The sequence below is a fragment of the Perognathus longimembris genome, unplaced genomic scaffold (genome assembly GCF_023159225.1).
Source record: "Perognathus longimembris pacificus isolate PPM17 unplaced genomic scaffold, ASM2315922v1 HiC_scaffold_5537, whole genome shotgun sequence".
Classification (NCBI taxonomy): Eukaryota; Metazoa; Chordata; class Mammalia; order Rodentia; family Heteromyidae; genus Perognathus; species Perognathus longimembris.
Window position 1 is genome coordinate 298,711 of NW_025960975.1, and position 23,114 is coordinate 321,824.

The 23,114-nt window shown below is 43.3% G+C and overlaps 1 long non-coding RNA gene across 1 annotated transcript in view; it reads left to right on the forward strand.

Annotated features, from left to right (window-relative positions):
• LOC125345385 overlaps positions 1 to 22,736 on the forward strand; it is a 40,659-nt gene extending 17,923 nt beyond the window's left edge. Inside the window, exon 3 of the long non-coding RNA XR_007209724.1 lies at positions 21,758 to 22,736. This is a non-coding gene — a long non-coding RNA (uncharacterized LOC125345385). The remainder of the gene's footprint in view (positions 1 to 21,757) is intronic.
• The last annotated feature ends 378 nt before the right edge of the window (positions 22,737 to 23,114 follow it).

The window sequence follows — 23,114 nt, forward strand, 5'->3', positions numbered from 1 at the left end:
AGTTCATAGTACTAAATTATTTGGGTCTTGACATGATAATCAGGGTTATAATTAATGCCTCGATAGGTCTTGGAAAGTTCAGGATCATTTTCATGATACCTTACACTAAAAGGAGAAAGAACATCTGTATTTCTACAGTTAGACTCTTTTATTCCTCACTGAATTCCAGGAAGCACTTTTCAGGTGTGGAGATTAAATTCACCAGCTGGAAACCAGCTCTCAACCAGTGAAGGGGTTCTTGAGCAAACCCTGCTGGAAGCAAGCTGCTGAGCAGCTTTCTTTAAGGAGGTTTGTGTCTGGGTTCACATGAGGTTAAGACCACAGTGCTTGGGCACAGTAATACATGCCACTGTCCTCATCTGTCAGACTGCTTAGCTGTAAGTAGACTTGTTTCCTGCCTGTGTCCCTGGATATGATGACTCTGGATTGCAAGTTGGAGCTGTAGTTGGTGCTCCCCTTAGCCAAAATCACACCAATCCATTCAAGGCCCTTCCCTGGTTGAAGTCATACCCTGGACACAGAATAGCTAGATATGGAGAATGTATAAGTGGCACAAGTAAGATGGAGTGTCTGTGAAGACACCAAGACTCCTTCACCCCATTGAACAATGTGCTCCTCGGTCTGCACCCCTGGGGGATGAAAATAACCGTAAGTCACAAAATGAACGTAAGTCACCCCTGACAAGCCCTCTCATCCACGGTGTCCCATTTTAAACCTCATGAGTGACTCACCACTGAGAACACACAGCAGGCAGAACAGGAGAAAGAGAGAACCTATGTGTTTGTGGAAATAGGCAGAGTCTCCAGAGACTACAAAGACAGGACAGAAAGATAGTTTGCAAACCTCCCATACTTATCTTGAAGCTGAGGTTGATTTGCATGGGTGGATCTGGCAAGAGTGTTAGATGATTAGGTTATAGCACTGGGAGATCAGAGCAGTTCTGGCTCTCTGTGGGAGGGGGCTCAGGAAAAGGAACCATTTTGAAGAAATTGGACATCAACATTGGAATGTAGGAAACGGTGATATGGATTTTGCCTCAGATCTGTGCAGGGAAGCCTTGCAATTTATCAAATATCCAGGGAACTTTATTTATTTATTTATTTATTTATTTATTTATTGCCAGTCCTGGGCTTTGGACTCAGGGCCTGAGCACTGTCCCTGGCTTCTTTTTGCTCAAGGATAGCACTCTGCCACTTGAGCCACAGCGCCACTTCTGGCCATTTTCTGTATATGTGGTGCTTGGGAATCGAACCCAGGGCTTCAAGTATATGAGGCAAGTGCTCTTGCCACTAGGCCATATCCCCAGCCCTCCAGGGAACTTTAAACCATGTTACTTTTTTTTTTTTTTGGCCAGTCCTGGGGCTTGAACTCAGGGCCTGAGCACTGTCCCTGGCTTCTTTTTGCTCAAGGCTAGCACTCTGCCACTTGAGCCACAGCTCCACTTCTGGCTGTTTTCTGTATATATGTGGTGCTGGGGAATTGAACCCAGGGCCTCATGTATACGAGCCAAGCACTCTTGCCACTAGGCCATATCCCCAGCCCCTAAACCATATTACTTTGGCAATCCATGAGACTTGCAGGTTTCACTTGTTATATAAATATATTCCTAATGTTCTAAATTCATTTCATGATGAAAGCTCCAGTTGTTTCAGATGGTACAAAGCTGTGTGACTTTGTGTTTTTCCACTAGTGGCACAACAAGCATCAACCCAAGTGTCTGAAGCTCATGCCTGTGGGCACGACTAAAAGCAATGGTGCAAGGCTTTGCCTTTACTCAAACACGGCACTGCTGACATCCAGAGCTCTCTGGGAATGTTAGAAAATACCACCTTGAAATTAAACTTTTCAGTGTCCTGAGATCCTCACAATGTGGGAATCACCTTAGGAGGTAGACAAGTTTTTCTCAATGTGTTGGAAAAGACCCTAATTTTATATTTTATGTACATATAATGACTATAAATGTCACTGGAACATAATTTGATAATGGTCCAGTGTATGGGCAGACCATTGGAATGACCAACTCTGAGTCCATTATCTCATAATTTACCTTGTCATTGGTCGGAGCACATCTATCACTTTTCTGTTACTTAATCTATTGTGGGGCACTTAGGTTGATTTCAGAACCTGGATACTGTGAACAGTGCTGCAAACAACTCACAAGGGACCTGTGATGTAGAATTAAGAAAAGTGACAGGAAGACAGGAAGAGGTCCTGGGGGAAAAGGAAAGCCCAGAGGCTGACAGGAAAGAACACATGCTCCACACTTCCTGCTCCACAGAGCAGCGAGCAAAGCTGAAGCCAGCCTGAGATCTTGTATGGGAGGCACCTGCACTGTGCCTCTATGGTCTCCTAGCACAGTAACCAGTGGCTGTGTCTGCAGGGTTCCCAGGGTCCACACTGTCCAGTGTGAGGAACACCTGGCTGTCGGAGCTGTCCTTGGAGAGCTCGTCTGGACTAGACTGTACTACTTATTATCATTCCACCAGAATGCATGACAGCTTTTCCTGGGGGCTGATAAATCCAGTTCACACTTATGCTAGTAGTGGACTGTGAGAGTCCAAAGAAGGAACAAGTAAGCTTGAGGGTCTGGGAAGGTAAAAAACCCAGGGCCACACTCTTTCAGGGTGACTTGGGACAGGACCCTTGTGGAAAAGTATAAGAAGAAAATGAAGCTAGATCAGATGAAGGCATGAGAACTTTCACCAGTGAGCAGCCCTGACTTGAGCACTCACAGGCAGGGTCAGCGGCAAGAGTGTGGGACAAAACCTGCCAACAGTGGCACAGCAGACATTACCCAGGGCCCATAATGGCTTTTCAGTCAGGAGTGGTTGAAAAGCAGTGGGTGGAGGTGGGAAACATTTTTATTCTCCTTACCCAGTTCCTGACACTGATAGGTAGACTCAGTTCTCAGCTCTCACGGCACTTCTGTATCTCCTCCCCAAGAAAGGCACCTGAACGTTCCAGGACACAAAAGACATACGTCTACAACTGTGATTGGAAACAGGAAGACTGAGAGACCCTTCATTCTGCACTCATGGTCTTCTTCCTGGATGGCCATCCATGGTTCCTTATTTCTATGGCTTCAGTCTAGAGACTGAGAGGAGAGAGCAAGAAACATGGACTTCCCCTTGTCTCCAGCATGCTGATAGCTAGGTGCCTGTAGCCTATTCCTGAATGACCTCTCTGGGATAAGAGAAGGTGGGGGTTTGCACATTAGAAGAACAACAGATAGATCATTTTTGTTTACTGTGCAGACAGATGCAGGTGTATCAGTATCTACACATGTGTGTGTATCCTACTGGGATAACCCACAGATGAACTTCATGGTCCTTGTGTCAGGGATCCTGAGAAGACAGAGGACTACATTTCTTGTGTCCCCAAGGATTATGTGCTGAACACAGAATAACAATTTGTTGACAGAAAAGTACTGGAGATATCCTAAAGCATGAGTTTTCCTCATTAGCAAAACATTGTATAAAAATATACAATTTTAGGGGCTGGAAATATGGCCTTGCAGTAGAGTGCTTGCCTTGTATATGTGAAGCACTGGGTTTGATTCCTCAGCACCACATATCAAGAAAAAGGCAGATGTGGCGCTGTGGCTCAAGTGGTAGAGTGCTAACCTTGAGCAAAAGAAGCCAGGGACAGGGCTCAGGCAAAAAAAAAAAATATATATATATATATATATATATATATATATATTATACAATTCTAGGACAATACAAGGAAAAGTAAGACCTCTGTGCTGAAAATTCAGAACTTGATTTTATAGAACTTACTCAACTTTAAATTTATCTTCAGATATTTTGTCTGAAATTATCTTGTCTAGCCTGCAACTTGACACAATGGAGAATTAAAATGTTCTTTTTAAAGTTTGGCTAGTCAAAAAGAAAACAACATCTGTGATCTCATACCACGTTCCCCGGATTTAGTATTAAACTTCACCAACAAATTTATAGTTTGATAAATGCACACTTCCTCATGGGTGTGTGGTTTTCTTTGTAATAAAACTTCTTCCCAACTCCTTATTTACTCTACTAGTGTGACAAGAACAGGGATAACTAGAGATGTTTGTCTGCTCTCTCGGTCTCCGAAACACCTCAGCCTTCACCACTGAAAACAATTTTTTTGATGATTCTTAAAAACAATCTACAAAAATCAAAATAGATAAATGAGCTTTCATCACATCAACAAGCTTCTTCATAGCTAAAGAAATAATTGAAAATTGGGGCTGGGGATATGGCCTAGTGGCAAGAGAGCTTGCCTCGTATACATGAAGCCCTGGGTTCGATTCCCCAGCACCACATATACAGAAAACGGCCAGAAGTGGCACTGTGGCTCAAGTGGCAGAGTGCTAGCCTTGAGCAAAAGGAAGCCAGGGACAGTGCTCAGGCCCTGAGTCCAAGGCCCAGGACTGGCCAAAAAAAAAAAAAACACAAAAAAAAATAAAAAAGAAATAATTGAAAATTGAAGCGACAACTTATTTGAAAGCCAGATAGGTAAGGGGCTGTGTCCAAACATGTAAAAAAAAGTACACACTAATTGCAAGCAAGGCAAATTGGTAAATGAACAATTGGTAAATGGATAACGGACTGAAGCAAGCACTTTTAACTCAATAATTTCATGGAAGCACGATGTGTCTCTCTGTTTAAACATGATTTTATTTATCAGCTTCCACTAGGGTCACTGGCCTCTATCCTGGTGTCTTCTCCTTCTGCCTGTGATGTGACCCTATGTTACAACAGCACTTCCCTTCTTTTACAAAGCATCTAAGGAAGATGTCTCCTGAGCTGATAGCATCCTACTCTTTCAGCAGAAAGCCATGAGCATCATTCTGAGTGTTAATGTCATTTCTCATGGATAGAGTCTGCTGCCCTTGCCCATGCCCTTGAGGCTTACTTATTTGTACTTTGTCCTTCTCTGCCCAGGTAGGTGGGAATCTTCTCTTGTCAAATTGTCCACATTGCTGATACATTGTTAAATAACAACTATCCTGCAGTCACTGCAGATATTATTGAAAATTGGAAGAAGTTGGAAAATGATCACTATAGACTGGGGAAAGTACAGAAATATTATAGAAAGAGGGCGATGTGTGAACAAAAATACACTGAGGAAGAACCACTCCCACAATTCAGTCATTCAGTAGGGCAAATAGAGTCTCATTTCAAAATGAGTGGAGCAAATGATGCATAGATTTCTATTACAAAAGTGATGTTCAATTAGATAGTGATGCTACTTTCTTGGATTGTATCTTTCAACATTATGTGTCAATTTGAAAATGGGTCTGGAAGTGTAACTCAGTCATGGCACAAATGTCATAACCAGGGATACATGGGTGCGTGCATGTGCGCACACACACAACCAACATAGCCTACATGCAGGTGTTAACAGACCGTAATGCCCACTCTTTAGGCAGGTATTACATAGTATGTGAACCTGAGAGGAGACCTCAGCATGGTCATAGAAGAGCATGAAACTTTGGCAAAGACCCAGGATGGATGGGGTCTGCAGGCGCTCATGTGCCTTCATGACATCTTGAGTTCAATTTCCACAATGAAAACATAAATAATGCATGTATTTCCTTTCAATGAATTATTCCAATATTTTAAGAAACATCGTCAAGCTAAATCCTTTTCCATTTAAAATATAACACGATACAACACAGGACTCTTATTTAGGTAAAGTAAAACATATTTGAAATTCTATAAATGCGAATGAAATGAGAAACAAAAGAAATATTACAACCATAAAGCCAGGCTTAAATAAGCAAATGAAACACTGTCTGGAAAGGAGGGATGTCACATTTTCAGATAAAAATCTAATATTCCTCTATTCTCTGAATGAGATGAACATATATGCCATCAAAATTTCTGAAATGATTTTTACTGAGTCAAAAGAAATCAACATGAGTTTTGTCAGAAAACACTCATTACCTAGATATGTTATTATTTCTCACTAAAAATATTAATTTGCTCATCTATAATTATTAAGTAGCTATGTGAACCCTTAGAAGTAGACATAGCAGAGTACAAATATCTGTTTATATTTAATAAGAAAATAAAATAAATGTAAAAGCAAGAGATACTATTCATATAAATTTCAGCTATAGGGGCTGGGAATGTGGCCTAGTGGCAAGAGTGCTTGCCTCGTATACATGAGGCCCAGGGTTTGATTCCTCAGCACCACATATACAGAAAATGGCCAGAAGTGGCACTGTGACTCAAGTGGCAGAGTGCTATCCTTGAGCAAAAAAGAAGCCAGGGACAGTGCTCAGGCCCTGAGTTCACAGCCTAGGACTGGCCAAAAAAAAAAAAAATAATAATAATAAAATAAATAAATTTCAGCTATATTAACTATGCGGGATGGACTTTCACTTATTTTGAGTTTTACAAGCATCACTGAACCATGGATGGGGTAGAAGTTTATTTGAAAACACAGCATCACAACTTAAGGAATAACTCTAGTGGTAGAGTACCTGCTAGTCATGTAAGACCCTGAGTTCAAAGCCCTGTACCACACCCCCTAAAATTCAGCTACTGAAAATGTACAACTCTGAATTTGATGCAAAAGTATTGCTAATAGTAATCATGTTTCACATAATTTTAGAAACATAAACTTGATTTAGTTTTATGTAAAAAAGGCAAGTATAGGACTCTTGTGGGATTGAAATAATCTGAAAGCTGATGCAGAACTTTGACCAGATCACAGTGTCAACACTTAGGACACAGTGTGCACTGATAATGACTATAATCTTTGGGTCCTCAGCAGTCCTACAAAGAAGAATTAGAAATCCCGGGAGTCATACAAACCAAGTCTGTTCTGGTCCACAGTGTGAATGTACTTATTAAGACCTGAAGAAGGAGTAGGAAACCATCTTTGAAGACCAGAGTAGTATTTGGGGGGGGGGGGGGGGTTTGAGTGTGTGACTATAGACAGATATGTGTGAGTGTGTGTGTGTGTGAATTTGTGTTTGTGTGGGTGGTTTATAATCCATATATAAGAATGTTGTATATATTCTTACATATATTACATATAACCCATATATAAGAATATACATTCACACACACACACACACACACACACACACACACAACACACACACATTCCCAGTTGATTCTATTCTGTTGTATAGGAAGCTTGGCAACAAGAATGTTCTCTTGAAATCAGACGCCATTAGGACAATTCCTTTATTAATTGTGACAATGAGACTTGCACAACATGGCCAAAGGTCATATAGAAAAACTTCTGGTGACTTGTGGACACAAACAAAAACACATACACATTGTTCAGGCAGTCTGAGAAAAAAGTACTCTGAATAAACCAAGACTCATGGCCTTCCCACCATCTCACATAGAAGGAGGAGGAGGAGGAGGAGGAGGAGGAGGAGGAGGAGGAGGAGGAGGAGGAGGAGGAGGAGGAGGAGGAGGAGGAGGAGGAGGAGGAGGAGGGGAGGAGGAGGAGGAGGAGGAGGAGGAGGAGGAGGAGGAAGGAGGAGGAGGAGGAGGAGGAGGAGGAGGAGGAGGAGGAGAAGAAGAAGAAGAGGAGGAGGAGGAGGAGGAGGAGGAGGAGGAGGAGGAGGAGGAGGAGGAGAGAAGAAGAAGAAGAAGAAGAAGAAGAAGAAGAAGAAGAAGAAGAAGAAGAAGAAGAAGAAGAAGAAGAAGAAGAAGAAGCTGCTGCTCAGGGACAGCTCCCAGGCCACGAGTTCAAACTTTGAGACTGGCGCACACACAAAAAGTAATTTATTTGAGTTCCTTTCCATTTGACTAATTCATTCCAGTCTCACACTCCTGCCCCTGCCCTGGCAGTAGCATATCCAGCTAACATTTCAGTTTGGCTTTATAGAACAATCTCAGGAAATCCCACAATGCTTCACCTCTCCTGCTCTACTAGCTGAACCTCACATACAAACTCCACAAACACAAAGAAAACAGGTGAAATAAGCTAAGCATAGAAAGACCAACACCCTTAAATTTGCTTATTTGCAGAAGTTTAAAATTTGATCTCAGAGATTGAGAAAGTATACAGTGGTCAGTAGAGACTAGGAAATATGGAGAAAGGTGGACGGAGTGAGGGCAGAAATGCCCAAGAAATAAACACCCAGTTATAAGGAGCTAGTGTCAATATTGTGTAGCACAGTAGGGTAACTAGGGTGCTCAGTACATATTTGTATTTTAAGATAATAGAGGCAGACAAGTTTTTAGGTTTCCTACTCAAAACAATGATAAATGCTTGAAAAGATAGTTATACTATATACTATATACTACTTGCCTAGATATCTATCACAGCATATCATATACATGTTTAACCTCATACATTCTTTCTATTAAATACTATGTCAACTAAAAGTTGAAAGATGAAATTTTAGACTTTTGTATCTGGTAGGACTGACAATGTTCTACTAAACACTGGCGGTCTGAAACCTAATTATATAAAGGGATAACCAAGTGTGACACTGTATTGTTTATTCAGCTAACCTAAAACATATTCAAAAACCTTATTTAATATAATTTACATAAATGAATGAAAAGTAGTATAAGCATAAGCAACAGGCTCAAGTAACCAAATAAAGACAGTCTGAATTAATGGCATCACATTTAAGGGCAAGTGGTTCAAATGTCTATCTCTTATCAGGAATGAGGTGCACTTGTCTGCCACCACAAAGTTGGGTAGAACTTCCAACAAGACAAAGGAAATTAAACTGAAGCACTATGGAGACTCCATCCTTATATAGATGTGATGCCTTGTGATCATGAGAAATCAGTTCTATAAAGTAAACTATTAATAAGATGTTTTCATCAGAAAGACATGAGAGGAGAAATTGTATTTACATGTAATAGGAAATAAAGGAGATTGTAAAAGTAAAATAAGATGCCACCACAGGCAGCACTTTCAATATATGAAATACATACATAACAGTACAGAATTAATTAGTGTTCTTCCCTTAAAACTGAGAACTATTACTGAGATAAACAAAGGTGGAAGAAATTACTATAAAAATCAACTATTATAGTTTCACATCTTCTGAATTTGATGCACAAAGTCATGTTAAAGCAGTCAATTTTCTACATAGTTTTGGAAAAGTTCAAAAACTTAATTTTATGCATAGAAGAATTGCAAAAGTAGAAATAAAGGAAAGCTGGCCAACAGTCTTGACCAGGTTTCATCCTTACTGTTCAGGACATGGTTTGCACTGAACAAGAGGATGAGCAGAGGGTCCAGCGTGTGCACATTTGCAATCATTAGTAACCCTGACTCCATGTACAAGAAAGTCATCTAGCCCACATCTTCCCAACTGCTATGTTTTTTAGGACTTCTAATTTTCTGAATCCTCTCAAGGCAGATGTTCAGTTGGGACAGTTGTAGTTACATATTACCTTCATGACCCTGCGGTCAGCCACAGCAGAAAATACTTCTAGTACCTTCAGAGCCCCATCATCCTGGGTCTTTCCTAAGTCTGACCATACTCCCCTGTTACAACCTCAGGGGCCCCTGTGCGCATACCAAGATACATGCGCACATAAATTGAGCTACTCTGTCTTTTGAAGATTTCGTGTTGTATTTGTGCAAGTCTGTATATAAACTACATTATGGAGAATAGCATATCTATATCAAATAAATTCCAAATATACTCATTACTGTGGATTATGACCAGTTTCAATGGCTTTATGTCAGATTTTCTCAACATCAAGGTTCATCTAATTTTGAACAGCATTTATGTTTTCTAAGAATTAAATACTAATAGTACAGTCCCCTTCTTATCCGGGATAAAGAGAATTATCTAGATTGGTCAAAGTTACTCAGGAGGAAAGATCTGGTGACAAGTATGTACAGGTGTCAACATGTACAACATTTCCCAGGTCAATATAAGAGAAGGGTTCTGAAAGTACTAAGGGTGACAGCATACTGGGGAGGAAAGGCATGAAATCCATCTCATGCTGACAAATGTTTACAAACACTTGTTAACTAGAAACAATATACAATGAACCTGAGTGAAAAAGGCTTCAATCAAACATTATAGAGTTAGATTTAAGTAAGGGAATGGCACCTTTGAACATGTGAGTGATCTGACTCAATAGTTGAGTTAGCATCTATGAAGATGTCAGAGAATGTGCTGTCTGGGCAAGAAATGACAGCTTCTGAGAACTGTTAAGCCTCCTTGGTCCCTGCTGCTGAAACTGGCAACTTATTCATTGTGTCCTGTGCCCCCTGGTGGCTCCTGAGTGACCCTGCAGAAAGGTTTGTGCCTGGGCCTCTCACTGAAACTCCCCATTGTGTCTCTTGCACAGTAATACATGGCTGAATCTTCCATGGTCACAGACTTCAACTGCAGGGAGTACTGGTTCTTGGACGTGTCTCTGGAGATGGAGATGCGGCTCTTGAGGGATGAGCTGTAGCCAGTGTTACCATCATAACAAATGTATCCCATCTACTCCAGCCCCTTCTCTGGAAGCTGGCGGATCCAGTGCCAGCAGTAACCACTGTCTGTGATGGAGAATCCAGTGACAGTGCAGGAAAGGGAAAGGGTCTGTGAGGGCTTCACCAGGCCAGGCCCGGACTCCTGAAGTTGCACCTGGGACAGGACACCTGGGATAAAGAAAATGAGTTTCCATCAGTCCTCTGCAGTCATAAAGGTCCCATTGACCAATATAGGATTTGAGACACTCACCTTCAGGAACTGTCACCAAGCACAGGAGAAGACCCAAAAGTCTCATCTTCTAGATCAAACTCTGCTTTCCCCAGGGACCTGAGTTCTCTGTTAAGTGAGCTCTGTACTCTCACAATCCAGAATAGGAATTTAACCTAGATGTTGAATGATAATTTGCATGTGAAGAATCCTCTTCTTATATATGCATGGGGAGGGACCAAGATCATATTTTCCTGGACTTTCTCTGCCTTGTCAAGTATCTCTGTTCTAGAACTCAAGTAGAATTTTGAGCTTGTAGTAAAATAACATGGGGTCTAGGAGGAAGTTGGTATTGTTTAAAAGGATAAATGCTCTTCTGCCTGAGCAAGAACTATTTTCTCTAAACATTTCACCTTACCTTGTCCCTTGCCTCATGCTCAGCAACCACTCAGGCTCAAGATGTTACTCCCTCAGTCTGATTCTACACTGCTCCTGCTTGCTCTCACTGTTTCCTCTCAGTAGAGGAGAGTGGTATCCCAAAGCCCTAGCTTTCATCCAGATGTGCAGAAGACACATCACCTGGCAAGTCACAGCTCTTGACTGAGTCCAGAGGTGGTACTGGCACAGAACTGGAATATGGCCTTTAAGAAAAGTCTTAAACACTTTGTCCTTGTAGCCACAAGAGCACTATGTTAGGATCATTTCCCCCAAATCGCAGTCCCTAAGTAATTTTTCTTATATGAGAGTTTTCTAAAACATACGTTAAGTAACACTAATCCACCCTGAAGGCCTTCTTCATCACTGTTGTTGATTAAATGAATCAGGTTGTATATAAACACACTATACAATCAACAATGTATAATGATTCACCTTAAGTAGTAACTTCTGGAGCTACAGGCTCCAGTGATTGCTTGTGATACTAATAATGTATTGTAATGAAGGCATTTTGTAAGTAATATTAAAGTTGGTGGTCAGAACTTCACTTTAGGTCTGGGAGATAGACCTAGATAAATTGGGTAGACATAAAGCACTTAGAACAGATCTGAAATAATTGCAGCTCATAGTGGATATAACTTCAGGCCTTGCTCACCACATCAGGACTGCTTGCTCTGGTGTGAACAAAACATGCCATGATAGAATAGCTGGTTGTGGGACCCTTTCACTCTCGCACGTGTTCCACCCCATCCCGCAGGTGGAATAGATGGAGTGCGGTCTCATGTGCAAGCCTTGGGTGTGTGTGGTCGCGAGACACCCCTCCCCCCCTCACACTTAAGAATAAGGATGCAGGACACGCGGGCTTCTCGGGGAAGACTTCTTGGAATTCCGGTTCCCTCAAGGAAAAACAGCCACATTTATAGCAGTAATGGCGGCAGGAAGGGGAGGGATTTGGAGTGGCTAACTAGGCACGGCGATAGGCTGAGCTGTCCATCACAGTGACATCACAGGACTTCCTCTATGGTTGGTCATCACATCCCACAGGACCGCCCCCTGGGCCTGGCCCAGCGCCATTTTGACACACACATGTGGCAGAGGTGGAAGGCGGGGCTGGTCAGAACCGTCTTTCTGGTTCCGGACCCGGGGAAAAGGTAGGAGTGGCTAACAGCCACGCAGCCCCACGGCGGGAGAAGAGGCAGGTTTCTCGGGACTGCCCCTTAAAGGTATAGCGGGAGCCCCACATCTCCCCCTTCTGTTTTTTGGTTTTTTTTTTCAAATAGCAGTGGGCACTGTAAACATAAGGCATATGTAGACATGAAGCAAATATGGATGTAAGGCATATGTGGGGCCTCTCCCACAAGGGGGAGCAGGTGGAGGGGCCACCCATTTGGCTCAGTCTGCGGATAATTGGAGATCTTAGTCCATTTCTGTGCCACTCAAGATAATGCCCACAGCATTCCCCTCTTCTGGCGGTGAGTTAGAAGCAGGCTCAAGCTTTGGCGACTCTGGTGGTCCACAGCAGCCAAGGTGCTGGTAACTTAACACATGTGGTTAGTAAAACATTTCATCATAAACATTGAGGCAATGTACTAAACCCTCAGCTCCTATTTCCCTCCAACTGGAATCCCTAAGTTTAGCAGTAGGGGAGAGACAAAAGGGAAACGACAAGGTAATAATACTCCATTCCCGTTTTTTGCAAGGCTGCAGGCAATATTGCCACAGCAAAACATTGTGCCGGAAAGACGCCAAGGCACAGTCCAGGAAGCAAGCAGGGCCGGCGCTGGTCCACCGCTGATGTACACAGGCAGGCTTCCTGTATTTCCATGGAAGAGCAGGAAGAAATCCACCACAGTCTCTGTTTTCCTAGAGAGAACAAGGAGAAGACATTTCTCCAGAGCGAGTGCTCTGGGCTTAGTTCCCCAATCAGGGAAGGCGCATACAAGGCTCCTTCCTGCACTTATTTGGGGAGATTTAAAATTTCTTTTTTGTGTGTAAATTTAAGATATTTAATGTAAGCATAGCTGTCCTTAACTGCTCATGGGGGCTGTTCCCCCCCCCTTTTGTTTTAATTAATGACAGAGGAGGGCACCAGGATGGGAATATAGGCGGAGGTCATCTCTTCTGGATCTACTTTCTGCTGAAAGGGGCCGAAGTAGTCAGGGGCCCCTGATTTGTCATATGGCCTGTTACCATCCAGTTTGGTTGGTAAGAGTCCTCATCATTACTACGAGAATGGTTATTAGGGCCAGAGGGTGTCATAGTCTCCTCTGGCCAGCTCCTGTAGCTTGGGCACATCAGGAAGTCCCTAGGGCTGGGGCCTCCAGGGTCCAGATCTGCATGGGGCACGTCAGTGTAGAAAGATGATGGCCTTGAACTGCAAGTTCCCAGGTGGTGACCTCAGTGAGGGATGTCATCCTGTTAAAAGAGACTTTTGAAAAGGTCAGGCAAAAGGCTGACAAGTTCACAAGGCTAGTTAACATGAATGACATAGAGCATACCCTGGGCATAAGCCAAAAAAGTTCCATTTGGAACATAAATCCAATTGTGGTCAATTACAAGGAAGGAGGGATAGCTGAAGGAAGTGTTTAGTGCTGGTGGGCCGGTTTGGAGTAGCCAGTCAGAGGCTAAAATAAATATATACATACATATATACAACTAGCAGGAAGAGGAAGATGGATAGGTATGGGCATTAGGTGGGTACAACTGTTCCTCCTAATCTCCAGGCTCTGATTAGTTTCGAAAGGGCGAGACAAGGTGACTCCATTTAGGATGTGACATCATTCTCCTCTTACTCCTCTCCATATCTCTGTTTCCTGGACTGGCTGAGTCCCAGGAGTCCAAGGGCTTGTTACTGGGATGGCATGCTCCCATCGGCATTCACAGGGTCTAAACTCAGGGCCTGGGCACTGTCCCTGAGTACTTCTGCTTGAGGCTAGTGCTCTACAACTTGAGCCACGGTGCCGCTTTCAGCATTTCTCTGGTTCTCTTGAGCCAAGCTTCCAGCCTGGCTCTTTGCCTGTTAATTAGAGAGATTTTCTGCCCGTGCTGGCTTCGAACTGTGATCCGAGGAGTTCTAGCCATAAAAGCCCTTTTTATATCCAATTAAAGCAACAAGGAGAACAATAGGAACAGAGCCCACCTCTAACTTGTTCAGAATTGACCAACAACTGCTTGTCATAACACTTAGAGAACAGCAGACTGAATTAGATCTATGTGCCATTGATTTAAATAATTTAACCTTACTGGAAAGTGGAAGAGAACACAAATGACAATCAAGGGCAAAGTGTTAAAACAGTGTAAAAGTCTCAGCTTCAGCAGTGGCTGTGTCTTCCATCCTGGATCAGCAGGCTTCATTAGCCATGTGTGGTGGGGGCAGGCAGGAGAGATGGGTTGCATCTGGGCGAAGGTGTAGTAGCATCTCTGAGAGTCCTCTGGACAGGCTGTCACATCTCCTGCAAGATTCTACACAGACTGTTTAAAGACATTTGAAATCCTCCAGTATTTCCTGGTTGGTTGCTCTGAGTACTCTGGCTGCTCAAATCCTTTATCTAGAAATGTATTTTAAACCTTTAAAGGTAGAGGCTTTTACATCTTTGCCTCAGCCTTATTTGCATCCGAAAAAACTCTAGAACCCAGGGGGCATCTAGCCTCCTGGCTGCCTGTTTTTTCCTGTCCCAGCTACTGCACGACCTTTGAACTCAAATGACAATTTTTCCTTAATGCAAGAATCACAATTACAAAATTAGAAATACTTATCCATTCAGCTTCCCAATAAATTAGTGAGAAATGTTAGCCCCATTTTGCCATTTCTTCCTACGTACAGAGAGTTAATGAGAGTTTACTTTTATCCCCATTAGTTTAATATATATACTTTACAATACTTGCCTGATTATATGTAACTTAAGGTAGTTAGGAGTCTTACTTATTACAACACAGTATACATGTAGAATTAGTACCTGAATCATTAAACTGATATCCAAAACAATTGTATCAAAAGTACTTTCAACAGTGTTCACCAGAATTACAAACACAAGAAATCCAGTCTCAGCATCTTTGCTTTTTCAACACATCCAAATTGTAAAAATAGCACCAGAATCAAATTACATCAGATAAATAAACATTTTAACCATTTGAAAAAAACTTCCAATTCTCAGTATCTCTCAAGGGGCAGTTTTAGAGATTCCAGTCAGATCATTTATTTTTACCACCAGGTTTTCAAAGTTTGCCTGAAAACAAGAGACAAAAGAAAGGCCTCCATTGGCCTGTCTTACCTAACAGCCTATCTCCATCCTACTCCTCAGAGCTTGATGAACTGTCTTGGTGCCAGCTCGTCCTCTTTCACCATGAATGGACACCCCCCTTATGGCTGTCCCACCACATGAATTCCCTCCAGGGCCTGTGCCACCACATGGGCTGGCTAAGCTGCACCTTTGCTGGATCACCCCTCATTTCTTAGGATAGGCACACAGGCCCGTCCTTGATTTTTTTCCTGTCCTATTGGTCTTTGACTGAGAAACCCAAGCAGTTTGGGAACAGACTGTGGAGGCTTCCTGCCACAATCCACGCAGCTAGCACATATGTTGACCTGTATCCTATGAATCAAAATGTTAATCTTGGGGCTGGGGATATAGCCTAGTGGCAAGAGTGCGTGCCTTGGATACACGAGGCCCTAGGTTCGATTCCCCAGCACCACATATGCAGAAAACGGCCAGAAGCGGCACTGTGGCTCAAGTGGCAGAGTGCTAGCCTTGAGCGGTTAGAAGCCAGGGACAGTGCTCAGGCCCTGAGTCCAAGGCCCAGGACCGGCCAAAAAAAAAAAAAAAAAGATAAAAAAAAAAATGTTAATCTTGGGTCAGGAAATTCTGGGCTAATAGTCACATTTGTATAAAATGACTCTGATCCCTCGATCTTAAAGAGTTTATGAGAGCACAGGAGAGAAAAATGGAAAAGCAAAATCTTAGTCTATACCAAAGAATTGTCATGAACAGCTGTACACTTGATTTTAACATAAGGAGTAACACACTGGTTTTACATTATTGTACTTATATCATATGCTGTATATTAGAACCTTTTGGAGTTTTTCTTAGACACATTTGCTTGTCCCCCAAACAATCCGTTTGGGTTAAAAACCTGGGGTTTTTCCTTGCTGTAACCCCACCTACAGGCTGCAAGGGAAAGTTTAACACAGAACTTAAGTGAGTTAATGTAGTGGTTGAAGAGGCAAGTAACTTTTAAACCATGATGCTAGATTTTACATATTTTACCCACAAACAGTTAAGGCAGACAGACACATATATGCAGACAAATGGCTGTGCACAAGCTTTGGGCGCGCTTAGAAAAATCTCTGAATTGGCCATGTAAGTTGTCTGTAATTCCAGTGGCAAAATGGTATTATTTTGCCCATAATTTTAGAACCATGTGGTCAGTTAAAAAAAAACAAACAAACACCAAAACCTTTCCTAGGAAGCAAAAATTTTCACAGATTCAGGCTCACAGCAAGACATCTCTCTTTCCATTGTTCAACAAAAGCTCTTAATTTAAGCAAATTCCCAAATTTTATTGAACACCAATAACAAAAACCTAAACCCCCCTTTTTTTTCTCTTTCAAAGCAGATTAGCCAGCAGTGTGTTAGGTAGGCCAGCAAATTAGTAGGCCTCAGAAGCGAGGGGATGGAGCAGGGGCAGGCTATCCCAGAAAAACGGCGCGTGCCGCTGGGCCACAGCTGGGCCAAGCGCCACCACCGCCACCATCACTGCCTTTGCCGCCACCGCCAGGCCAGGCGTCAGGTCGGGTTCCCGCTCACCGCTGCCACCCTGTGCGCCGTGCCAGCCCCAGGCACTGCTGCGGCCGCCACCCCTCCGCAGCACCTCTCAGCCGCGCCGGCAGTGGGACCTGCATTGCCTGCCCCGCCATGAAGCCGCGCATCCGGGACCCACACACGAGCTCATCCCTCCCGGGCAGCGGAAAATCTGTTCCTCTCCCTAGCAGCCAGTTTAAAAAGGCCAGCAGCATGTTCTGAAATCCCTCAGCCCTTGGCCTGAGTGTCCCAAAAGTCCAATCTGGTATTTTGGAGCATGAATCTACTTTGGCTCTGCCCCATCTCCCTGTCGATGGGGGCACCACACACCCGGAAAACCGTCCACGAACCAAGGGCTTATCGGTAGCTCAGTCTACGTTCCCCATGGGCTTTTTGCCCCACATTACGGCGCCAGATGTGGGGCCCTTTCACCCTCGCACGTGTTCTGCCCCGTCCCACAGGTGGAATAGCTGGAGTGCAGTCTCATGTGCAAGCCTTGGGTGTGTGTGGTCGCGAGACATCCCTCCCCCACCCCTCACACTTAAGAATAAGTACGCAGGACATGCAGGCTTCTCGGGGGAAGACTTATTGGAATTCCGGTTCCCTCAGGGAAAAACAGCCACATTTATAGCAGTAATGGCGGCAGGAAGGGGAGGGATTTCGAGTGGCTAACTAGGCGGCGATAAGCTGATTATGAGCTGTCCATCACAGTGACGTCACAGGACTTCCTCTATGGTGGTCATCACATCCCACAGGACCGCCCCTGGGCCTGGCCCGGCGCCATTTTGACACACACACGTGGTGGAGGCAGAAGGTGGGGCTGGTCAGAGCCGCCTTTCTGGTTCCGGACCCAGGGAAAAGGTAGGAGTGGATAACAGCCACACAGCCCCAGGGCGGGAGAAGAGGCAGGTTTCTCGGGACTGCCCCTTAAAGGTATAGCCGGAGCCCCACAGCTGGTGATATCAAAAGTTTCCTCAAGGTGTGGATATGGCCTAGTGACAAGAGTGTTTGCCCCATATACATGAAGCCCTGGGTTCAATTCCCCAGCACCACATATACAGAAAATGTCCAGAAGTGGCACTGTGGCTCAAGTGGCAGAGTGCTAGCCTTGAGCAAAAAGAAGCCAGGGACAGTGCTCAGGCCCTGAGTCCAAGCCCCAGGACTGCCAAAAAAACAAAAACAAAAACAAACAAACAATCAAAAGTTTCCTCCTTCCTTTGGGCTGGGGATATGGCCTAGTGGCAAGAGAGCTCGCCTCGTATACATGAAGCCCTGGGTTCGATTCTCCAGCACCACATATCTAGAAAACGGCCAGAAGAGGCGCTGTGGCTCAAGTGGCAGAGTGCTAGCCTTGAGCAAAGAGAAGCCAGGGACAGTGCTCAGGCCCTGAGTCCAAGGCCCAGGACTGGCCAAAAAAAAAAAAAAAGTTTCCTCAAAGATACATGTGATGGATATGACTGTAATAAGAACAACAAGTTTAGTCTTAATCTACATCCCATTTGGAACATGGCACATTTTCTTGACTGCTTATGTTCATTTCTACTGACCCACAGTATCTATGTAGAGAAGACAGTGGGAGTGTTGCTCACTGCTCATCCTTTGATAGGGGCCTTCAGGATTCAGGAATTCTTCAGGATCCCTGATTCAGTAACGACAAGGTAGAGGCTGCTTCACATGCCCAGGTCCTCTGTGGACAGGGTGGGGATGCCTGTCTTTGGGATCTGACTAGAAGACACTCATATATTGACCCTTCATTGCCTCTGACATGTGGTGTTTCTATTTACTTATGTGCTTAAAATTTATTAGTAACGATATGACATACTTTCATAACAGTGCATTAAATTTAATTCACATACAATGAATTCACATATTCAGTGGGAAATAGTACAGGATTATGTATATTTAAAAAGTTGGGACCCTACCATAATTGTACCCTAAATGTATCTTTCATCTTATAAGTAAGAAGGGTCAGTCTAAATTCAGCCAAGAGATTTGCTCTTAGCTCACACTGATTTATCATTATGATTTATTACAAATTCCATCCAAACATTCACCCTACCTCCATCAAAAATTTCAATTCTATACCCTATCTAATATTCATAGGCAACTTTTCAAGACCTAAAAAATGCTTTGGAATCACAGTGCCCTTCCTATGGTGTGGCATTTTTACCCAAATATGCACATGGTCTGTGTCCCCAACTACGTGCTGAGATCTACTTGTAGGGAGTGTGAAAAGACCATGTCACCCAAGACCTATTGAGACCATCACCAGGCTCTTGACTGACTGCTCTGGTGGTTTTGAGGCCCCTCAAGAACAGGAAGCATGGCACTTAAGGGATGAAACCCAAACATTTACTTTCTCCAGTGGGCACACTGGATCAAACTCATCAATAGATCAAACTAATTAATTCAATGTGCATGTACTCTTACATGAGGAATTTAAAAACACATATTGTGTAACCTAGTCCATACTCAGTGTCTTCTTCTCACTTGACATTGAGTATTAAAATGTGATTTTTTGGGTCAGTCAGGAGCCTTGAACTCAGGGTCTGAGCACTGTCCCTGGCTTCTTTTTACTCAAGGCTGGCACGCTACCACTTGAGCCACAGTGCTACTTCTGGCTTTTCCATGTATGTGGTGCTGAGAAATTGAACCCAGGGCTTCATGCATGCTAGGCAAGCACTCTACCACTAAGCCACATTCCCAGCCCCCAAAATGTTCTTAAAAGGTATTGATGATATTATCTTGTTTGATTGACAGAAACAAAATATAAAGTTATGTACCATTATGTTTCATGTGCAAATTTGGCAGAATATATCACTGGACTCAAGACTAACCATGGTATGCAGGAAAGGTATTTAGTGCATGGTATTAGACCCTGTGTCTACCTCTTCTCTGTAAGTCAGCAAGATTACTCTAGAGGCCAAGGTTTTGTTTTCATTCTTTGGAGCAGATCTGAAAAAGATGGAATTCAGTGGTGGCTGCAGCAACTTCTCCTGCACAGCACCTCCAGGCCTATCTGATGAGTAATCCTATGTTCTTTGGACATTCTGAGTTCCCTCTTCCCACTGTCTCCACCTAGAGGCCACAGAAGACCTGGGTGTCCAGTAGCAGTGCTCCCAAGTGACAGATGATAGAATGACTCTGTGACAGTTAAATTAGAATAATACCAGTTCTGCCTCCACATCCCTCTTTGCAAAAGCATCTCACCCCTTATCAGCTTATGTTCACATTTCAAATATGTGGAACTAGAGAGAATAGTGGGAGTTCCCAGTGCTGTGTTGTGAGTGGTTTCTTCAGGTTTCATATGACTGAGGTTCAAGGAAGACTATTACCCTGTTTTAAGTATGGACACTACATTCTCCATTCTAAGGAAGAGGAAGAAAAATAGATGTGAGAAGGAACCATAAGGTTAAATCAATAAATTTTGGGGATGTTTTTCTTAAAAGACAAATGAATCTGATGTAATTTCATGTGTGCAATTATGCATGAACAGAAGGGCAAGCTTTAAAATTTCATTCATGTTTATGGTTCACAGAGACTGAGTTAATATCTCTCTTGGCTCCAATATGAAATTTCAGTGAGACCTGAAATTTCAGGAAGACTTGCAAGGATCCTTTGAGCATCTTCAGGATCTTATTTTGTTGAAAACAGAAGATTCTCTTCTGTACCATAACTGAAACTGGAGCATTTGTACAGGTAAGAATATGTCTCCCTCTTAAATAATTTTAGAAGTGCATACTACAATACAGAAAAATGGAATTCAATATGTATATTTGTGAAATAAGCTGTGGTCATGTTGAGTCCCCGGATCCTGTGTTCACCTTATTATTATTTCTAAATAATTATTTTGCCATTCCTGAGGCTTGAACTCGGCTTGGATGCTGTCCCTGAACTCCTTTTGCTCAATGATAGCACTCTACCATTTGTGCCACAGCTCCACTTCCAGATTTTTCTGTGATTAATTGGAGATAAGAGTCTCATGAACTTTCCTGTCCAAGTTCTAGCTTTGAACCACGATCTTTAAATCTCAGTAGCTAAGATTACAGGTATGAAACACCATCACCCAGCTCTCCTTTGTTGTTCCTTTCCCCCTATCTAGTAGTCTTTCTTCTGTTCTCATTTCACCTTTTTATTTCCCCAAATTCCAGAGTAAATATGTGATTCTGTTATTTCTGAGTCTTGCCTAACTTCCTTAACATTAGGGTATGAAAATCATAGTGTTAAAAAAAAAAACACATTTCTAATAAAGAGACATCCACAGCAAGGACAAACACAGGACATGAGAAGCTCCCATGGGAAAATGTTACACAGAGAGGAAGCCCCAGATGCTGACAGGAAGCCAGGGCTTAACCTCCCTCTGCACCTGCAGACCCTGAAAAATCAGTGTGTCCTGAGCACCCCCTGGTGGCACTGATTGTCCCCTGCTGCTGTGAGGGCTCTTGCTGGTGTTGAGCAGCCATCTGGGAGGTTTCTGTCTGGGCTCACACTGAGTTCCCCTTACTGAGTCTGCACAGTAGTCCACAGCTGTGTCCGCTGTTCTCAGGTTGTCCATCTGCAGATACAGTGTGCTCCTTGAGTTGTCTCTGGAGATGGTGAATCGTCCTTTCACAGAGTCGGCATAGTTTTTGTTACTGCTACCACCACTCATATCTGAGAGCCACTCTGGCTTCTTCCCCAGAGGCTGTGGGGTCCAGCTCATGTAGTAATTACTGAAGGTGAATCCAGAGGCTGCACAGGAGAGTCTCAGGGACCCCCCAGGCTGCATCAAGCCTCCCCCAGACTCCCCCAGCTGCACCTCACACTGAACACTTGCAAATACAGAGAATCTTGGTCAGCAATGGTCACATATATTATTGTCTCCTCACTCACACCCAGTCCCGCATTCTGAATCTCTTAGTTTTCATAAATTACACTTGCAAACTGTAGCAAAGAAAGCCTCTCTCAACACAAACTCCATAATTCTTCCCCAGATTTCAGTTCTGAACACCAAATAGAGTATTTATTAGCAGAGGGAGCTGATATTTGCCTGTCCTCCTGCTATATATTAAGCTCTGGAGTGGAAGTCTCAGGTAGTGACCATAGCAGATGAGTGTGCTGGGGGAGTGACAAATAAATCAGCAAACATAGGAGCATGGAGTGTTTCACTATGTTCACAAGCAGTGACTCTGGGAAGATTTGAAAACCTCAACAGTGGGGAGCTGATAACAGCTCTCCTGTTATCACCACAGAGAAATCTGATGTGTCTTGAAATTACTACCTTACAATGCAAACATTGTGTTTAGCTTTATGTCATCATTCCCACAAGTCTAGGTTGGTTCCCATAACCTGTTTGTCTGGGTGTCTTTCTGTTTGGGCTACTTCATAAATCTGTGTATTTTAAACCATCTCACTGAGAAATCACTGGCATATAATAATACTAGGATAAATATTGAGATATGTGCACATCAGTGAAAATATTCCACAACCTTTGGAATCATTGATCCCTGATACCTAGGTCCTGTCAGGCATCACAGCTTGGAGGCATCACACCATAAGAAGTCAGTGTAAACTGATAACTCTATAATCTGACCATTCCAGAAGGCTAATTTTTTTTTTAATTCCATCCAGCAATGATGTTTCTCTTATGGGGCAAGCTAGGGTTTCTAATTGTTGAACCTGAGTCAAGGCTTGTCTATGTCCAAGTTTGGTGGCAATCTGCCTCATGAAGAGTGGGTAGGTCTCCCAGAATTTTCTGATCATCAAATGTTCCTTAATGCCGCCCCTCCCACTTTTGGTGCAGTGTTTTTCACTGCCACATTTTGAATCATGGGGATGAAAAAGATGTCTTGTCTGATGCTTGCCTGCCACACTGGGGAAATCATTGACCCATGATATCACCATACCACTGAATGATCTGAGAGACACAGTCCAAAGATGTGAACAAGGAAAGAAATGTAACGAATTGTTGAAGCTCCATAGTTTATTCTAGGTATTTTTTTGTTTTGTTTTGTTTTTGGCCAGTCCTGGGGCTTGGACTCTGGGCCTGAGCACTGTCCCTGGCTTCTTTTTGCTCAAGGCTAGTACTCTGCCACTTGAGCCACAGTGCCACTTCTGGCCATTTTCTGTATATGTGGTGCTGGGGATTTGAACCCAGGGCCTCATGTATACGAGGCAAGCACTCTTGCCACTAGGCCATATCCCCAGCCCTATTCTAGGTGTTAGTAAGGAAACTGCACAGTATTTCTGAGTTCATCTACAATTTCTCCATTCTAAAC